We start from the raw sequence: 17,031 nt of genomic DNA, 5'->3' as shown, positions 1-17,031 counted from the left end.
AGTACCCATCTAGATAACAAAAGTAAGAGTGTTTTGCTAACCTCTCTAACATTTGGTCAATGAAAGGGAGAGGAAAATGGTCTTTTCTGGTGGCACTGTTCAATTTCCTATAATCTATGCACATTCGCCAACCAGTGACTACCCTAGTAGGGATCAGTTCATTGTTTGCATTTTGGATAACAGTTGTCCCACCCTTCTTAGGAACTACATGTACTAGACTAACCCATTTACTATCAGAAATTGGATATATGATACCTGTATCTAATAGTTTTAAAATTTCTTTCTTAACTACTTCTTTCATGTTTGGGTTAAGTCTTCTTTGGTGCTTGATAGTGGGTTTACTGTTTTCTTCCATAGGTATCCTATGCATGCAAATCGAGGGGTTAATCCCTTTCAGGTCTTCTATTTTATACCCTATGGCCTTGTTATGGGTCCTAAGTTCTCTTAGCAATTTTTCCTCTTCTATCTTAGACAGGCTAGCATTGATTATAACAGGATATTTAGAGTTTGAGTCCATAAATGCGTACCTTAGTGAGGAGGGGAGAGGTTTCAGTTCTACCTGTTTGGCTTTTTTCTGGAGCTTGCCTTTGGGCTGTTCCTCCTTCAACTTCACCATCTCGGAAGCTTAAGCTAAGGATAGGGGTGGATGAGCTGCTAACTGTTGTGCATAGGCTATTATTTCTGTGTTTTCATCATTTGCTGTGTGGCTGTGCACAATGCATGCTTCAAGAGCGTCTTTAGGATGTATCTTATGAAATTCCTCTTCAACTTGTTTGTCAATTATATCAACTTTGAAGCATTCATCAGGTTCAAATTTGTGTTTCATTGTGTTGAACAAGTTGAATTCCACTTCTTCTTCTCCTACCTTGAGGGTTAGTACCCCATTTTTGACGTCTATAATTGCTCCGGTGGTTGCCAAGAATGGTCTTCCCAAGATGATAGGGATCTGAACATCTTCTTCCATCTCAAGGATAACAAAGTCTACTGGAATGAAGAATTTGCCCACTTTAATGGGGATGTTCTCAAGTATACCCACAGGATATTTAACAGATCGATCAGCCAATTGCAATGAAATTGTCATGGGCTTCAGTTCTTCGATCTCTAAAATTTTGCATATTGATAGAGGCATTAAACTCACACTTGCCCTAAGATTGCAGAGGGCTTTGTCTATTTTTTTCTTGCCAATGAGGCAGGGTATGGAGAATCTTCCTAGATCTTTCAACTTAGAGGTAGTTTGTTTTGTAGTATGGCACTACATTCCTCTGTCAGAGCAATTGTCTCATAGTCTTCCAGTTTTCTTTTCTTTGACAGAATTTTCTTAAGAAATTTAGCATAGGATGAAATTTGAGAGAGTGCTTCTGTGAAGGGAAGTTGATATAAAGTTTCTGTAAAACTTCTAAAAACTTTCTAAACTGCTTGTCTAATTTGGCTTTTTGAAATCTCTGAGGAAAAGGTAGGGGAGGCTGGTATGGCTCTGGTAACTTCTTTTTCTTCCCTGCTTCCTCTTCCTGATCTTTCTTGGCTTCTTCCTCCTTTTTCTCTACTTAGCTTTCAGATTTTTCTAAGGTCTCCTCTATCGGTTCTTCCTCTGGTTATACTAGAGTTCTCTCACTCCTTAATATAACTACCTTACAATGCTCCCTTGGATTCATCTCTGGTTGACTAGGCAGTTTACTAGCAGCATTACTTGAAGAACTTGCTTGCTAAGCAATTTGATTCTCTAGCATCTTGTTATGGGTAGCAAGTTGGTCCATTCTGGAAGTCAACTGTTTAATTAATTAATTCTGTTATTGTTGAGCTGCTAGGAAACCTTCCATTATAGATTCCATGGTCATTTTAAGTTTAGGTTGCTGAGGTTGAGGAGGCAGCAGTGGCTGTGCAAAGTTTTGGCCTCTGTTTTGAAATCCAGGGGGCGCTAGTGATTTGTACCCCTATTATTTGTTTATTGGCTGATTCTGCTGATTGAACCATGAGAAATTTAGGTGGTTCCTCCATCCAGGGGTGTAAGTGTTTGAATATGGATTATTGGGCTGCCTCTGGCTGAAGTTTCCTCCATTATTCACATAGTTCATCTGTTTTGTGGGAGGTTCATTGAAGCTGTTATATTCTGAACTCATGTATCCTCCTCCATAGTTGTCCTCATGTTGACTATTCATCCCTACTACATTGGCTTGCATTTTATCAAGCTTCTTTATGAGCTGATCAAATTGAGCATTTATCATGCTTATGGCATCCACTTCCAGAACCCCTGCTGTTCTCCTTGCATTTCCTCTTTCATTTGACCACTCATAATTATGATATGAAACCCTCTCTAGAAGTTCAAGTGCTTGTGTCATTATTTTCTCCATTAGGTTACCTTCTGCAGCCGAATCTACTGTGCTCCTTGTAGAGGGTAGTAACCCATTATAGAAATTTTGCACTAGTAGCCAATCCTCTATGCCATGGTGTGGACATTCCCTCTGCAGGTCCTTATATCTTTCCCATGGATCATAGAGTGATTCACCTTCCTTTTGTCTGAAGGTGTTAAGCTCAAGCCTCAGTTTTGCAGTCTTTGCAGATGGGAAATACCTTGCTAGAAAAGCTTGTGAGAGATTTTCCCAAGTGGTGAACGTTCCAGCTGGTTGAGAAAGTAACCACTTCCTTGCTCTATCTCGAAGAGAGAATGGGAATGTTCTGAGTCTTATAGCTTGATCAGAAACTCCATTCATCTTGAATACAAAGGGCAAGAAAGCACTGGAGGTGATAGTGTGGATCTTCTGTTGGTGAATCTCAAAATTGGGTTTGTTGAATTATTTGAAGCCATACTGGTTTTAACTCAAAGTTGTTGGAGCTCTGTAGTCTCTCAAGAGTCTTGGCCTGTCATTATTATCGGCCATGGTTAGAAATTCAGGATTTTCTTGATCGTGCTCTTGATGTTTCCTTTCCCTCTTGATGGCTCTCAGAGTTCTATCTATCTCCGGATCACAGTCCAAGATTTCTTCTTCTGGCCTTGTTCTGGTCATATACTAGGTCAGGCACCTGAGAGAAAAGAAAAGAAATAAAACAAATCAAATAAAATTAGATAATAAATGTAATTGCCTAAATCAGCTAAATTGCCTATCGCTCGATATTACTAAAGCCAAAATCCAGGCAACGGTGCCAAAAACTTGTTTCACGGGTTTTATAACCCCGCAAGTGCACGGATCGCTAACAAGTAATAAAGTGATGAGTAAAGTATTATTTTCACGAGGAATTTGATTAGTAAGTACCAATCTACACAGTAATTTTAACTGTTTAGGCTATCAAATAGTGAGGGAATGAACGTTGTTTATTTTAAACACTAGAATGATAAATTTAAAATGAAATAATCTATTTTGAAATAATTTTGAAATTAAGATTTCACACTTGAATCTTACTATGGATGTTATCTTGTTTATTTACTGGATTGAGAATCATTTGCCTTGATGGAAATTAGTCCTAAGGTATCCTAAGTCCTCTCTCGAGGCACCTAGGGTGTATTGTAATTAACTTAAACCCGACTTTCATGGCGATCAAATTAATTAAAACCCTTTAAAGTCTTTGTCCAATTTTGAAATTCCACAAAGGTATCAGCCTATGTCTAGGTTAGAATTCCTAGGTTCAAAATCTTGATTTTCTAATATTAATATTAACCTTCCAGTCCTTCAATTAATATTTACAATCAATACTAAGTGGGTACTAGCACATAGCATGCATTAAGATCACAAGAAATTAAATCAAGGAACAAATCTCAAATCCAATAATTAAAACTTAATATTTATCCATAATAATGATTACAAGCATTACTCTCCCAATTCCAAAATATGAAAACTACTCACTCATGGTGAGTTCATAAAACATCATCATGAAAAGGCAAATACAGTAAAAAGAAAATTTAGAAGAAATAAAACAATAAAAATTCGTTTAAGGAAATGGAATGAAAGAACCGAAGAGGGTTTACAGCTTTGATCTTGTGGAACTTTGGCTTGAGAACTCCTCTTGATACTTATATTCTTCTCCTCAAAACTGCTGGTGAGAGTGCAAAAGGGAGCACTCCTTGAAACTCCTAAAAAGTGCTGTAAAAGGATTGATCATCCCCTCCTTATTGATGTTTTCTGCTTTTATTTATAATAACTGTTCTAGGGTTAGGTCATTTTGAGTCTAAAAAGCCTTAGGAGTTTGATTTGAATGTGTAAACAAGAGTGGGAATTCGGATTAGAAAACTGGCTGCCGCATGGTACATGGCCCATGTGTCACTACACGGCCCTGGGCCATGTAACTTACTGGAGCGGAATTGCAGAGTCTTGCATTGGCACAGAGACTTACACGGGTCTGCGTTGGCTACACGAGCCTAGTTACACGGGCCGTGTACTTTTGTTCTCAGAAAATTCTTCAAGCTTGTGCCTGGCAGAGACTTACATGGGTCTACAGATTACACGGGTCCAATTATACGACCCATGTACTTTTGTTTCTCCATTGGCTCTTTAGCTTTCTTTTGGCAGAAAGTTACATGGGTCTGTGGCTTTGCTTACACAACCCGTGTACTTTGTATTAGCAGCAATTATGAGTCTTTTGACCTTTCCAAGCTTCCCTTTGCACTCCTATGCTCTGTGACTTCACCAAAACACTTGAAATGATGCAGAAACACACATTCATTTGACTGACTGATAACTATCATTTCAATAGGAGAATTTGACTGATAACTCTATTTTTCCCCTGTCTGAGCCATCTCAATTGCTAAACACACATTCAACTCCACCACTTAATTCATCATTGACCTTGTAGCAGAAGTTATAGATACACAAGCCATTACTAATTCCACAGCTTTCCATACAGAATTAATGTCGAAATGTCCACCTAATCTTGATTCTACAATGTTTTCAATGGCCCCATTTTCAATCATGGAATCAAGCGACTGACTTAAATGAGTCCTGTTATGGGCTTTGGCAATCACAGGTTGGCATGTGATGCTTTCTAAAAACTCACCATCCTAAAGCTGATTGTACGGGTAGCCACAATTTGCATGATTACAATCTCACAACTGTTTGTTTAGTGAACCTTGGTGAGCATGCACCTATTTGTAACCCCTGTTCTAGAGAATAGTAAGTTATGCTGGCAGTATAGTTTCCCTAAAGAATTATGACAATTTGCTACCAAGAATAAGAGGCAGGAAGAATTGTTTTGAATTTTAGGTTGACTCCAGGTTTTAAGCTCAAATAAAAGCATGATTTTGCTTTATTTTGTCTATCAATATTTATGTGAGGCATGTATAAACATTAGAATGCCATCATTGTCACTCTAGTTGCCTTTTTTTTTTAAATAGTTTCAGATCAATTCTAAAGGAAGTCATTAGTTAGTCATATTCTGTTAGTAGTATGCCCTAGAGCATATCATTTAGTATGTATCTTGTACATGTTTTATTAATAAAAAGGCAATTTCACTTTTCCGTTTATATAATATATTTATGTGTAATAGAAAAGGCCCATTGATATTTTGTTAAAAATTTTATTCTTAAGTTGTTAAGAATATGAGTGACAGTATTTCTAGTACAAAATATCATAAACTAGTTCACAATCGAGGATACTTCATAATAAGGACACGATTTATCCAGAAAGATTATAATCATGTTTGTTCTCAATTATTTATATGAGATGTAAATAAGATGGAATGGTGAGTCTTATGCCATATACCAAACATGATAGGCACTTATGCATGATAAGTAGGCCTAACCAGTGACACTTATGACTAGCATGTGGAGTTTACTCTTGTCAATGCATTGTCATAAATCATATCAGTGCTTATAATCTTTAGACCTAAGATAGCACAGTTATCTTGTATATAGGTGGTTTGAGTTTGATACTACTTTCATACTTGTACTGTGTATGGGTATATGGGCATGTGTTGGCTCCTACCAGTTATGTATGAAGATAGGTGTTGATCAAGATAGAATCTATTACCCTAAGTAAATAGGGATAAAATCCTATGTTCATTTAATTGTTCTTGATGTTTCAAATTCCTAGCTAGGATAGACAGATTTAATCAGAAAAAAGTTTCTCATGAGAAAATCTTTTTAATCAAGAACTGGAATTAAAAGAGAACATAATATTCATAGCAAATGGGGTTTGACATAAACTATGACTCCAGTTCGAATTGGGATTTTGTAACAGAGAGATTCTAGTGCATGGTAACATATGATTATAGGTTCATTTAAGGTATTCCTTATTACTGATTGGGTGGCCATGGCATGCTATGCTAGGTGTTAACAGTGGTCTATGAGGAGCCTAAAATGATTTTGGGAAATCATTTATGGTAAGAAAAAGTTCTGATGATATTAAGAGTTGATATCATATCTCATTGCCAATTAGTGATGAGCCTAGTGAGTCACACACATACACAAGTAATCACCAAGTTAAATGTGATTTAATTGATTAATTAAAGAGTTTAATTGATTAATTAAATAGGTTTGGTTTGCAATTAGATTGCAAGGTCCCTAGCATGGCTTGAAACCAAATCTAGGTTATTGGATGTATAGTATATGTTAAATTTATATTTAAAGTGTTTAAATATGAATTTAATTATGAGAGATTAATTAATAGAGATTAATTAATTAATTTATATTTGATATAAATTGATTAGAAGAGGAGAAATAATTATTTTGGGTTGAGAACTCAAAATTAAAACACAAGGGTAATTTGGTCATTTCACAGGGTGACACGTGGCACCATGAGATGGTGACACGTGGCACCATATAAGTTTGCCATTTGTCTTCCTATCATACAAGGTGATCAAAGTCAAGATTAAATCTAGCTTTGACACTTGGCTTAATGTGATTAGGTCAATTAAAATTAAGATGCAATCAGGTGATGACATGTGGTAAGGGTTTTAAATGATGACCTAATTATAAAAGAAAAAAGAAATAAAAAATAAACACATTCTTTTATTCTCCAATTGGTGCCACCACCTATAGTGCTCTTCTCTCCTTTTCTTCTTCTCTAATCAATTCAAAGAGAATTGCCAAATTCTTTTAAATTAAAATTGCTAGAAATTGTTTTTAGTGTCCTATACACATCTACAACCTCTCTAAAGGCAAATCCCTAATTTCTAATTGGTTGGCAAGACTTGAGAAGCTGGTTTAGGGGCAGCCATTGGTGATCTTGGTGTGGACAAGCTAGAGGGACAACTCTTGGGGTCCTAGGTGCCTCACAAAGGTACCAATTACATCTAAAGTGCATCAAAAGGTTAGTGCACATATTATTCTTTTAATCTAGGGTTCTAATGAATTAATTTGTTAATTCAAAAATCTTAAATGGCAAATGTAGATCTTAACACATATTAAAAGTGTTTTAATATGCAATTGAACATTGAAATCAATTAGGCATATAATGGATGTGGCATGATACATGAAACTCTAGAAGAAAAATTTTGTATTCAATGTTCTAATATAACAAATTACATGCTTCCACTCCTTCAATTGGTATCAGAGCCACTATATTTGCCATTTAGATTGTTTAATATCTGATTTAATTGTGTGATTTGATCAAAAGTTGATTGATTCATTCCTAGTTGGACCAACAATGTGGCGGCAATATGAAGAGCATCATTGGTGCGCATGGTTTGGTTCATTCAACCATGGGCATGGTTTTTGGGTTTATGCATGGGCTTGGTTTTGAGGCCAATAATTAGGCCCATACTTAATTAAATTGTTTAATTAAGAATTTTAATCATACAATTAAATTTTGATTCAATTGTTTGAATGAGATTCAAATCTGAATTTTTAAATTGTTTGAATGAGATTCAAATTTGAATTTTTAAATTTGTTTGAATGAGATTCAAATCTGAAGTTTTAAATTTATTTGAATGAGATTCAAATCTAAATTTTTAAATTTGATTGAATAAGATTCAAATATGAATTTTTAAATTTGTTTGAATGAGATTCAAATATGAATTTTTTGTTGAATATGAGATATTCAATTTAATTTTAGTATGTATGTTTTATTTAATTGTTAAATGGTAATATGAATGATGGATGATCATGGACAATAAAAGACTAATGTGATTGGATTTATTTCTTTTATTTTTCTTTGGGTTATAAATTAATTAATTTATTTTGGTTGCATGTATTATAAGTATTGTAATAATTTTGGATTGTAATTTCATTTATTTGAGGACTTTAAAGTTAATGTTCTTGTAAATTCGCCTTGGTATGCTAACGATTACAATGTAATTGGATTACAAGAAGATCAAGGTGGTCAAGAGCATTGGTGGGACCAGTAGGAGGAATTCAAGATCAAGTGTTGATTATGTACTCCTTCAGCAACTCTTGTAATATGAATGAATGAAATGCACCTAGGAATGCCCTGATTCAATTCTTGGTGGCTCAGAATTGAATCCCTTAGACAGTCCATGATCGTACCATATTTATTGTTTATCCATGTATGTATGAGATGTATGTGAATGTATGCAAGTATTTGATATATGCATGCCAAATGGATAATGTGCAAAGTGAGACCATAATAGTAATTAAGCCGATCACTAAATCTTCCAAACAAATGATTAAGTCGGAAATAATATAGTTAAGGTAATTATATCATGGGCCCTCCATTGAGGCAATTATTTTAAGAAATTTTAAATACTTGCATATGATGCAATTAATTTAAGACATTTTCTTAAGAATAATTGTTAAGCATGAGATGTTGTAAATATGTAAATGGTTTGGTGTCTAATAATGGATGTGCCTGAGGAAATTAAAATTATTTGTATGTTTACTGGCTCAATGGGATCAACTTAACTAATGCAAGATAAGTCAATAATGGATGTGCCTGGGATTTTGAGCATTAGGGGCTAGGTAAATGATTGAACCTCACATGAGATGTGATGGGCAAGGAGTTGCTCACTTATAGTTTATTGTAATTTCAATAATGGATGTGCCTGAGGATGATCAATAAGACTATAATAATTCAATCACCCACTAGAAATCCATCCAACTAGGATTTATGTTTCCTACTTTGAAAGTGTAGGATTCGCTAAGTTAGTGGGAGGACCAATTTGATTAAAAGACCATAATCATTTTGTTTAATTACATGATACATGTACTAATTAATCTAGTTATTTTCTGCAGTTATTCTTCTGATAATAATGAGCAAACAACAACCACCACCATCCAATATCCTTGCAAGCATACTTGATCATAATAGGTTGATGGGACCTAATCTTTCAGATTGGCTAAGAAATTTAAAACTTGTTCTGAACCTAGAACATATTGGATATGTTCTAGACTCAAAGGTTCTTGGTCCCTTACCTCTAGAGGCTACTCAAGAGGAACATGATACTTTGGACAAGTGGAAGGAGCATGATATGAGAGCCAAGTGTTACATGCTTGCTTCTATGAGTAATGAGTTACAGAAGCAACATGAAAATATGCAATATGCAAGTGAGATCCTCCTTCACCTACAAGAGTTGTATGGTGAGCACAGCAGGAATGTTAGGTATGAGATATCTAGACAGCTATTCCGCATGAGGATGTCGAAGGACAGAATATTGGGGATCATGTCCACAAGATGATTCGGCTTATTGAGCAGCTAGAACATCTTGACTTTAATATGGATTTTCAACTGCAGACGGATTTGATTGTTTAGTCCCTACTTGAGACATTTGGAAATTTTGTGACAAATTTTCATATGACTAAGTAGGAATACACCTTGGCTGGTTTACTTAACATGCCGATTATTGCCCAAAAGAATATCCCGGGCAATAAAGGAAAAGAGGTAGCTTTGATTGCATCTTCTTCTGCTGGAAAGTCTAAAAAGAAGAAGGACAATAAGAAAAAGAAACCTCAAATTCCTGGTCCTTCCAAGAAGATAGCCAAACAGAAGGGGAAGACCAAAGCTGATGGAGGCAAAAGCAAGTGTTTCCACTGCCAGAAGGATGGGCACTAGAAAAGGAACTACCCAGAGTATCTTGCTTCTCTGAAGGACAAGAAGGATACACCTTCCGAAGTGTCGCAATAGATTTTGCGGTCGCCTGGACGATCACTCACCGAAGTGGGAAAAAGTGAGGAGTCGCCACCTTAGTTTTGAGGGAAACTAAAGAAAACCATTTGAGAAGTTAAATTAAAAATGAAACCACTTCAAAACAGAGATTCTAAGTTCGGGGTCCGTAAACGGGTGGGGAAGGTGTTAGGCACCCCACCTCGTCCCTTAATAAGGGTAAGTAGATTTAATTTCTGCCCTTTATAAATTAGTTAGGAGGGCTTAGACGGCAATGTTAATCCTTTTGGTAAAAGGAATATTTGATTTTTCACTAAATTTGGATCACCTGATACATAAGTAAATGAGACATCCTTAGTGAGCAGGTGTGAGAATCGGATAAGAACTCTCATCCCATCTCTTTTTTTTTAATTATTTATATTTTGAGTGGAGATCTGATAATAAGCCTCCTCCGATCTCTTTTAGAGTTATTTATTAATGTTTTGAGTTGAGACCGGATAAGAACTCTCCTCCGATCCCTATTTAATGTTTATTAAAATTTTGAAGGGAGACCGGATAAGAACCCTCCTCCGATCTCTTTTAGAGTTATTTATTAATGTTTTGAGTTGAGACCGGATAAGAACTCTCCTCCGATCTTCTTTTATTGGGATTTCGGATTGGAGACCAGATAAGAACTCTCCTCTGATCTCCTTTAACTGTTGATTTAAAACTTTTAGGCAAGGATAGGATAAGGACTCTTCCGACCTCTTCTATTTTGACGGGACTCGGACAAAGACTTTTCCGACCTTTAAAAATTTAACCACAGCTACGGGTCCTAAGAACCTAAAACTAAGAATTCTGGCATTCAAAAATGCTGGGGATAAGGTTTCTGGATACCCTGTGGCTGAACGGGGAACACTAGACTTGATTCACTGACCTTTTCATGTAGTCATTTTACCAATATCTATTAACATCCGATCTATTCTGTTATGTTTACTTTGGTTCTATTTCGCTTTATGACATCTTGCCGAATTGCTGTTTACGTCAGCCTAATAGTTTGGCTATCTTCCTGACGTGTTATTCATGTTCTCTCTTTTAAAAGAGACTCCTAAGTTGCAGTTACCTACGTTTACCCAACCACTTACATACTACTAGGAGTTAGAAAACTTGCTTTCAAAAAGGATGAAGATTAATAAAAATGAACTGATCACTAAATAGATGATTTGAGAGTGTCATTCTTTGGGGATTGTTTGTGCAAAAATAGTATTGAGGAAAGTTGCAGATGTAAGAAGAACACGGGAAAATGCGGAAAGTAAATGCAGACACTCGATAAAACAGTGATATAAGCTCTTACAGTAACACTCTTTGGGGATCGTTTGTGCAAAAGTAGAAAGTCACAGATGTGAGAAGAACAAAGAAAATGCAGAAAGTAAATGTAAGCACTTAATAAAACAGTAGTATGAGCTCTTACCTGTAAGGAGCCAAAGCTACTAAAATAACTATGGGGTGCCAAATAGTGATAAGGCAAGGATTGATTGGCCTGAGGGGTGGTGTTCCTCGTGAACTGGAGGGTGATTAGCTAAAATGCGATCAGATCAAGATAAAAAGAACCGAATAGAATGAAGTTGAGCTTGGACAGAAATGATAAAAGGCAGAAAGTGAGAGTGTGACCAGATAATGAACAAACTGGAAATGTAGAGTTCCAGATTCGATCTTTTCAAGAAAAACACTTGAATACTTGTTTCAAAAGTCTTTTTGATTGACACTTCTAAGTAGCAGAGTAGTAAACTAAATGAAATTTCAGAGTTCCTCTGCTATAATAACAGCCTCTTGTCTATTTTTTCTTGCCCGTCCGTCCCTTGAACAGTTTTTATGCAGGTATTTATAGGAATCGGGTGCTCTTCGTGAAGGGTCAGGATTTATTTGAGGGAGATGGAGGGTCGAGATTTCGAAGGACATGATCGGAGGTTCAGGAATTAAAGAGAATCAAAATGAATGGTTGAGATCACTCTTCATAATATTTGTCCTTTTCTTCTTTCCATCCGACGGTCCCAAATTTCCTTGTCCTAACGATCCGAGGGTTAAGAGCGAAAGACGCTGCATCGCTGCCTTCTCTCTTGATCTAAGGGTTCCGGTTTGTCCTTACAAGTGGGATCAACGGTGGAGATTGGGATGTACAGATCGTCATGACATACCACGCACTGTCAAGATTGCAGCGATTCTTAGGCGTGGGGTGGAGATCTCTGCCCGCAACGCCTTAACTACCTCGGCTCGATTCTCGACGACGGTTATTGGAATTTGTCTTATTCTTTTTGCCTACCGATCCTCCTCTTCTCGATCTCTTTCACATGTTCTTTCCGACCTTTCATGCTGGTCTCCCACCTTCCGATCTATTATTCCGATCTCTCCTTTTCTCCTGGTCTGTCTGGTCAAAGCATTAATTGTCCTCGATTCTCAAGCGTCCCGCTTTCTCGCTAGCAATAAATGCTCATCCTCCCTATATATACCCTTGTCGACGAGACATTTCCTTCATCTGATTTTCCTCTCTTCCTTTCTTACTTTCCTAATTTGCTCGGTGGAAGTTACGCTATAATCGTGGCTTTGATCTTTTTCTGATGGACTTCTTTACTCACCGACTGAAAATTTACGATCCCGGTGATCGAATGACCTTTACTGACGATGGTGAGAGGACTGGATTTGACCGATCTGTATTGCGGACCTTGGTTGTACCGATCTTGAGTCACTCAACTGAGTTCATTCGGCTTCTTACCACATTGGGTGTTCCGACAGCGTCTTTCCTCCACATTGGGTGTTCCGACAGCGGGTCGGTTTCGAGTGGTAACATCGGTGACGATGTCTCTCATCTTCATGGGAGTCATAGTCACCCCATCTGAGCTGTACATCTATCCGATGTCAATAGCCGGTCTCCTGATCAAACACCTCTTTTGATTCAGCCACGAGACTGGGCTTTGACATAGGTCCTTTAGATAGGATGTTCCACCGGTCTCTAGAGATCGCCCAAATGATGTAATCCTAAAATGTAATCAGATCTCTAGAGATCGCCCAAATGATGTAGTTAGACCTTTATTGTAGTCCGATCCCTAGAGATCGCCCAAATGATGTATTTTATTTTCAATGCAATCCGATCTCTAGAGATCACAGAAATGATGTGATCCAATGTTAGTGTAATCCGATCCCTAGAGATCGCCCAAATGATGTAATCCGATCTTTTGAAAATAAAGACTTTATTTTATCGGTTATCATCTTATTATTTTTGCATTGATTATTTTTCCGATCTCTAATGTGGTTATCCGATCTGGTTCTTTACCTGAATGACACTTAACTGATCCTTTATTCAAAATATTTAACTCATTATGCCGATCTCTAATTAACCGATCTCTGAACATTCGGATATTTGAGAGAAGTGTCAGAACAGCTGTCGAGTCCCACCAATCGATGCGCTGCCTAGAACCTCGCGAGCATTAAATGCTCGGACTAGTATAAATAGGGGTGGGAGGGTTAGCCAGTTGTTCTCTCATTCCATCTTCAATCCCCTGCTCACAACTTCGAAGTTCTCTCGTTTTCTCAAGTTCTTCCGACGCCGATCAGACTCCGGTAAGGGCTTTGATCCTCTTTTTAATTTAAATTCTTTGTTTCTTTTGAAAATGAACGGTGCCGAAGGTCAGAGAGCGGCGAGCCCTCCTTCGATTCAGTTCTCGTGGTCATCGTCTGATGAAGAAGAGGCAGTCGGGCCAAGCGTTCAACAAGAACCTCCCAGGGCCTCCGCTCCAACTCGGGGGCGGGTCATACCATCAAGGCTCGCACCTTCTTCAGGGAGAGAGACTCTCCCTATAGACGAGCTACCGTCGGTTCTTCGAGAATCCGATCTACAATCGTTTAGCCAAGAATATAATATTCGGCCTGATTCGTACGAGCTAATCAAGTGCCACGGCGATCTTCGTGTCGATCACTCCTTTGAAGAGAATGACATGGTTATGGTGTACGAGGAACAGTTAAAGGCCGGTCTGAGGTTCCCTCTAGACGATTTCTACAAGGAGGTCCTAAAACTCCACCGAGCATGCATTGTTCAAATTCACCCCAACTCGTGGCGGATCTTGGTAGCCTTCCGAGGTCTATGCCGAGCTAAGGGAATCAGACCTACGGCTAAGGTGTTCGCCGAGCTGCACAGACTAACTCGCCGAAAGGATGACGAACACTGGTTCTTTCAGGCGAAGCCTCATTGCGGGCTCTTTTCCGATCTGCCCTCATCCCTTAAGAATTGGAAGAACCGTTTCTTCATTCTGAGGAGCAAAGATCCGAGCTGCTTTGAGGACTTCCCCCGTAGCTGGTGGTACCAGGGGCCCTTGCTTCCGAGGTACATTACTCTGAGTCAGGAGGAAAGTTTAATAGTGATGGATCTGAAGAGTCAGGCCGCCACTCAAAAGTATTCTTGTTTGGATGCGGTGACTGCCGAGCTGCACCATTGGACTATTCAATTGCTCACCGGCCAAGACCGCGAACTTCCGCTCTCCGACCTCGGCATTGGTATTTTCTATATCTCGCCTCCACGACCTTAGCGATCTCACTAACCTTTTCTTTGTGCGGTATGGCGGGTGGTGAGGGTTCTAGGAAGCGGAAGAAGGAAAGAGAGATCTCCGGAAGATAAAGGAGATGAAGCGTCGAACGACTTCAAACACCGGTCATGAGCACAGGGAGATACAAAGAGACCTGCCTCAACCTTGGTCCGCCGACCTCGGAAGTGTCCGATCTCCTCCTAGAACGGAAGAGCGGCCTCCACCTCTCCCAATTGTTCCAAGCACGTAAAGGGGGCCTACTCAAGCTTAGGAGGACCTCTTCTCGTGGCGCTCAAATACCGATCGACTCCTTGAAGAATAACCTGATTAGAGAGAACCAGTTTTGCCAAAGTCCCGGGTCTACCATCTTCTTCGGGAGGATCGGGACAGCTATCCGAATGGTCTCGATGATATCTTGACTCGATCCATGAGCCTAAACGTAGAGTGTCTGGTGAACCAGACCATGGTTCGGGAAAAGATTCAGCGTCTGGGTAAGGAGATCGGGAAGAAGAATGAGGAACTGGCTTCCCTCCGATCCCAACTCTCATCCGCTCGGGATTATATATCTCAAGTCGAGGGACGGGCAAAGTTCCATGAAGACAGGCTGGCCGAACAGAATCATATTTTGGCTGAGAGGGACCGTGCTCTTGGGGAAGTCCAGGCGCTTCACGCCAACGAAGCTGCTCAGGTCGCCCAACTCATCGAGGAGCTTAAGGAGAAAGACGAGGAGCTTAAGGCGAAGGATGAGGAGCTTAAAGAGAAGGATGAAGAGATGGTGACAGGGATAGCCGGAGCCTATGTGAATGCTCACAAGGACCTCTTGGCCGAACTCCAGAAGCGCTACCCTGAAGAGGACTTCTCCTGGATGGCCGACCTGGCTCCTGAGGGCGACGATGAGGACAGTGGGGAGGAAGCCGAGGGTGAGAGAGAGAGTGAGCAGAATGTAAATCAGGCTGGGGGTGATCCCCCAGCCGAATAACTTGTACAAATTATGAAATGAAATGGAATGCCTCTTTGTTCAATGAAGGGTTGTGATCGGAAAATTTTAAACCATTGTTTGTCTGAGTATTTGATTGTATGAGCACAGGAAGACAAAAATGCAATTATTAATCTAAGTATAAGAGATCGGAAAGCACAATAAGCATTAGATCGGTGGGGAAGAAATGCTGAACGGGACTTGATTAAAATTGAAAATTTAACTTGAAAACTTAAGATCGGAACCCTCGTTAAACCGAACCAAAACCTTAGCTCTTAATCTTCCGAAAAGGAGATCGGCTATAAAACTGGTAAGAAAAGATCTAGTGCTAGTTCACTTCATTTATCAACAGAGATCAGGGATATACCCGACGGGTCCGGAAATTCGACAGCGGGTTTGAGAGATCGGTAAATGATTTGAGAGATCGGCAGGGCTTTAACGAATGTTAGGACTTAGCATTGATTCAATTCCTTTTAAGGAGAGTTCGGAAATATGGTCATCTGGTAAAGAAAAATGAAGAGAAGTCGGAAATGTCATTGGCTGGCCCAGGGAGACCTAGTGCTGGGGATCGGTTTCAAAGTCTTGTTGATTTTGGGGATCGGCCAAAATATGGTGTCGACACGAAGGTATGTCTATATCTTGTTATTTAGATGTTGATGATGCTCATAGTTCATCTTCAGCTTGAGTTTTAGATACTGGTGCCAGTTCTTACATTTCTTATGATATGCAGGAATTAGCAAATAGTAGCAGCTTGCATTCTTGAGATGTTAGACTTCGGATTAGCGATGGCACAACTGTTGAAGCTTTATCCATAGGATCTAAATCTTTTTACATGTCTGGACATGTTTTGTGTTTGAATAATATTTTATATTTACCTGATGCTTTTAAGAACATCATTTTTATATCTAGTTTGACTAGAAATGGCTATAAATTTTAGTTCACAGATGATATTTGCAATATTTATTTGGGAAATAAATATGTTGGCTCAGGTTATATGCATGATGGTCTTTATTATTTGGATAATAATAATAAACACAAATTGAATGCAAGCAATCTAAATGAATGCAATGCCATGATGAAAATCAACTAAAGTTCAAAATATATTTAGCACTTAAGGTTAGGTCATGTTGCAGAAGATAGGATTGCAAAACTGGAGAAAATAGAGATTTTATCCTTATTGGGTTCTGAACCTACTCCAACTTGTGAATCCTGCCTTCAAAGCAAAATGACTAGATCACCCTTTGTTGGACAAGGACTAAGAGTTGAAAATATTTTGGAGCTAATACATAGTGATGTGTGTGGTCCATATAAAGAAATGGCTAGAGGGGGTTTTCATTACTTTATTACCTTCTGGATGATAAATGAAGGTTTGAGTATTTGCATTTGATAAAATACAAACATGAATCCTTTGAAAAGTTCAAAGAATTTAAATCTGAAGTAGAAAATCAAACAGGAAAAAGTATTAAAGCTCTTCAATCAGATCGTGGAGGTGAATACTTGAGTACTGAATTTGATGAAT

At 38.5% G+C, this 17,031-nt stretch overlaps 1 non-coding gene across 1 annotated transcript; it reads left to right on the top strand.

Annotated features, from left to right (window-relative positions):
* The first annotated feature begins 2,436 nt into the window (after positions 1–2,436).
* Positions 2,437–2,543, top strand: LOC131181182 (small nucleolar RNA R71). Its single transcript, XR_009149810.1, has one exon. It is a non-coding gene; the product is annotated as a small nucleolar RNA R71 (small nucleolar RNA).
* The last annotated feature ends 14,488 nt before the right edge of the window (positions 2,544–17,031 follow it).

The sequence above is a fragment of the Hevea brasiliensis genome, chromosome 6 (genome assembly GCF_030052815.1).
Source record: "Hevea brasiliensis isolate MT/VB/25A 57/8 chromosome 6, ASM3005281v1, whole genome shotgun sequence".
In the NCBI taxonomy this organism is placed as follows: Eukaryota; Viridiplantae; Streptophyta; class Magnoliopsida; order Malpighiales; family Euphorbiaceae; genus Hevea; species Hevea brasiliensis.
Note: the sequence above shows the minus strand (reverse complement) of the source record. Positions and strands in the feature narration are given on the sequence as shown.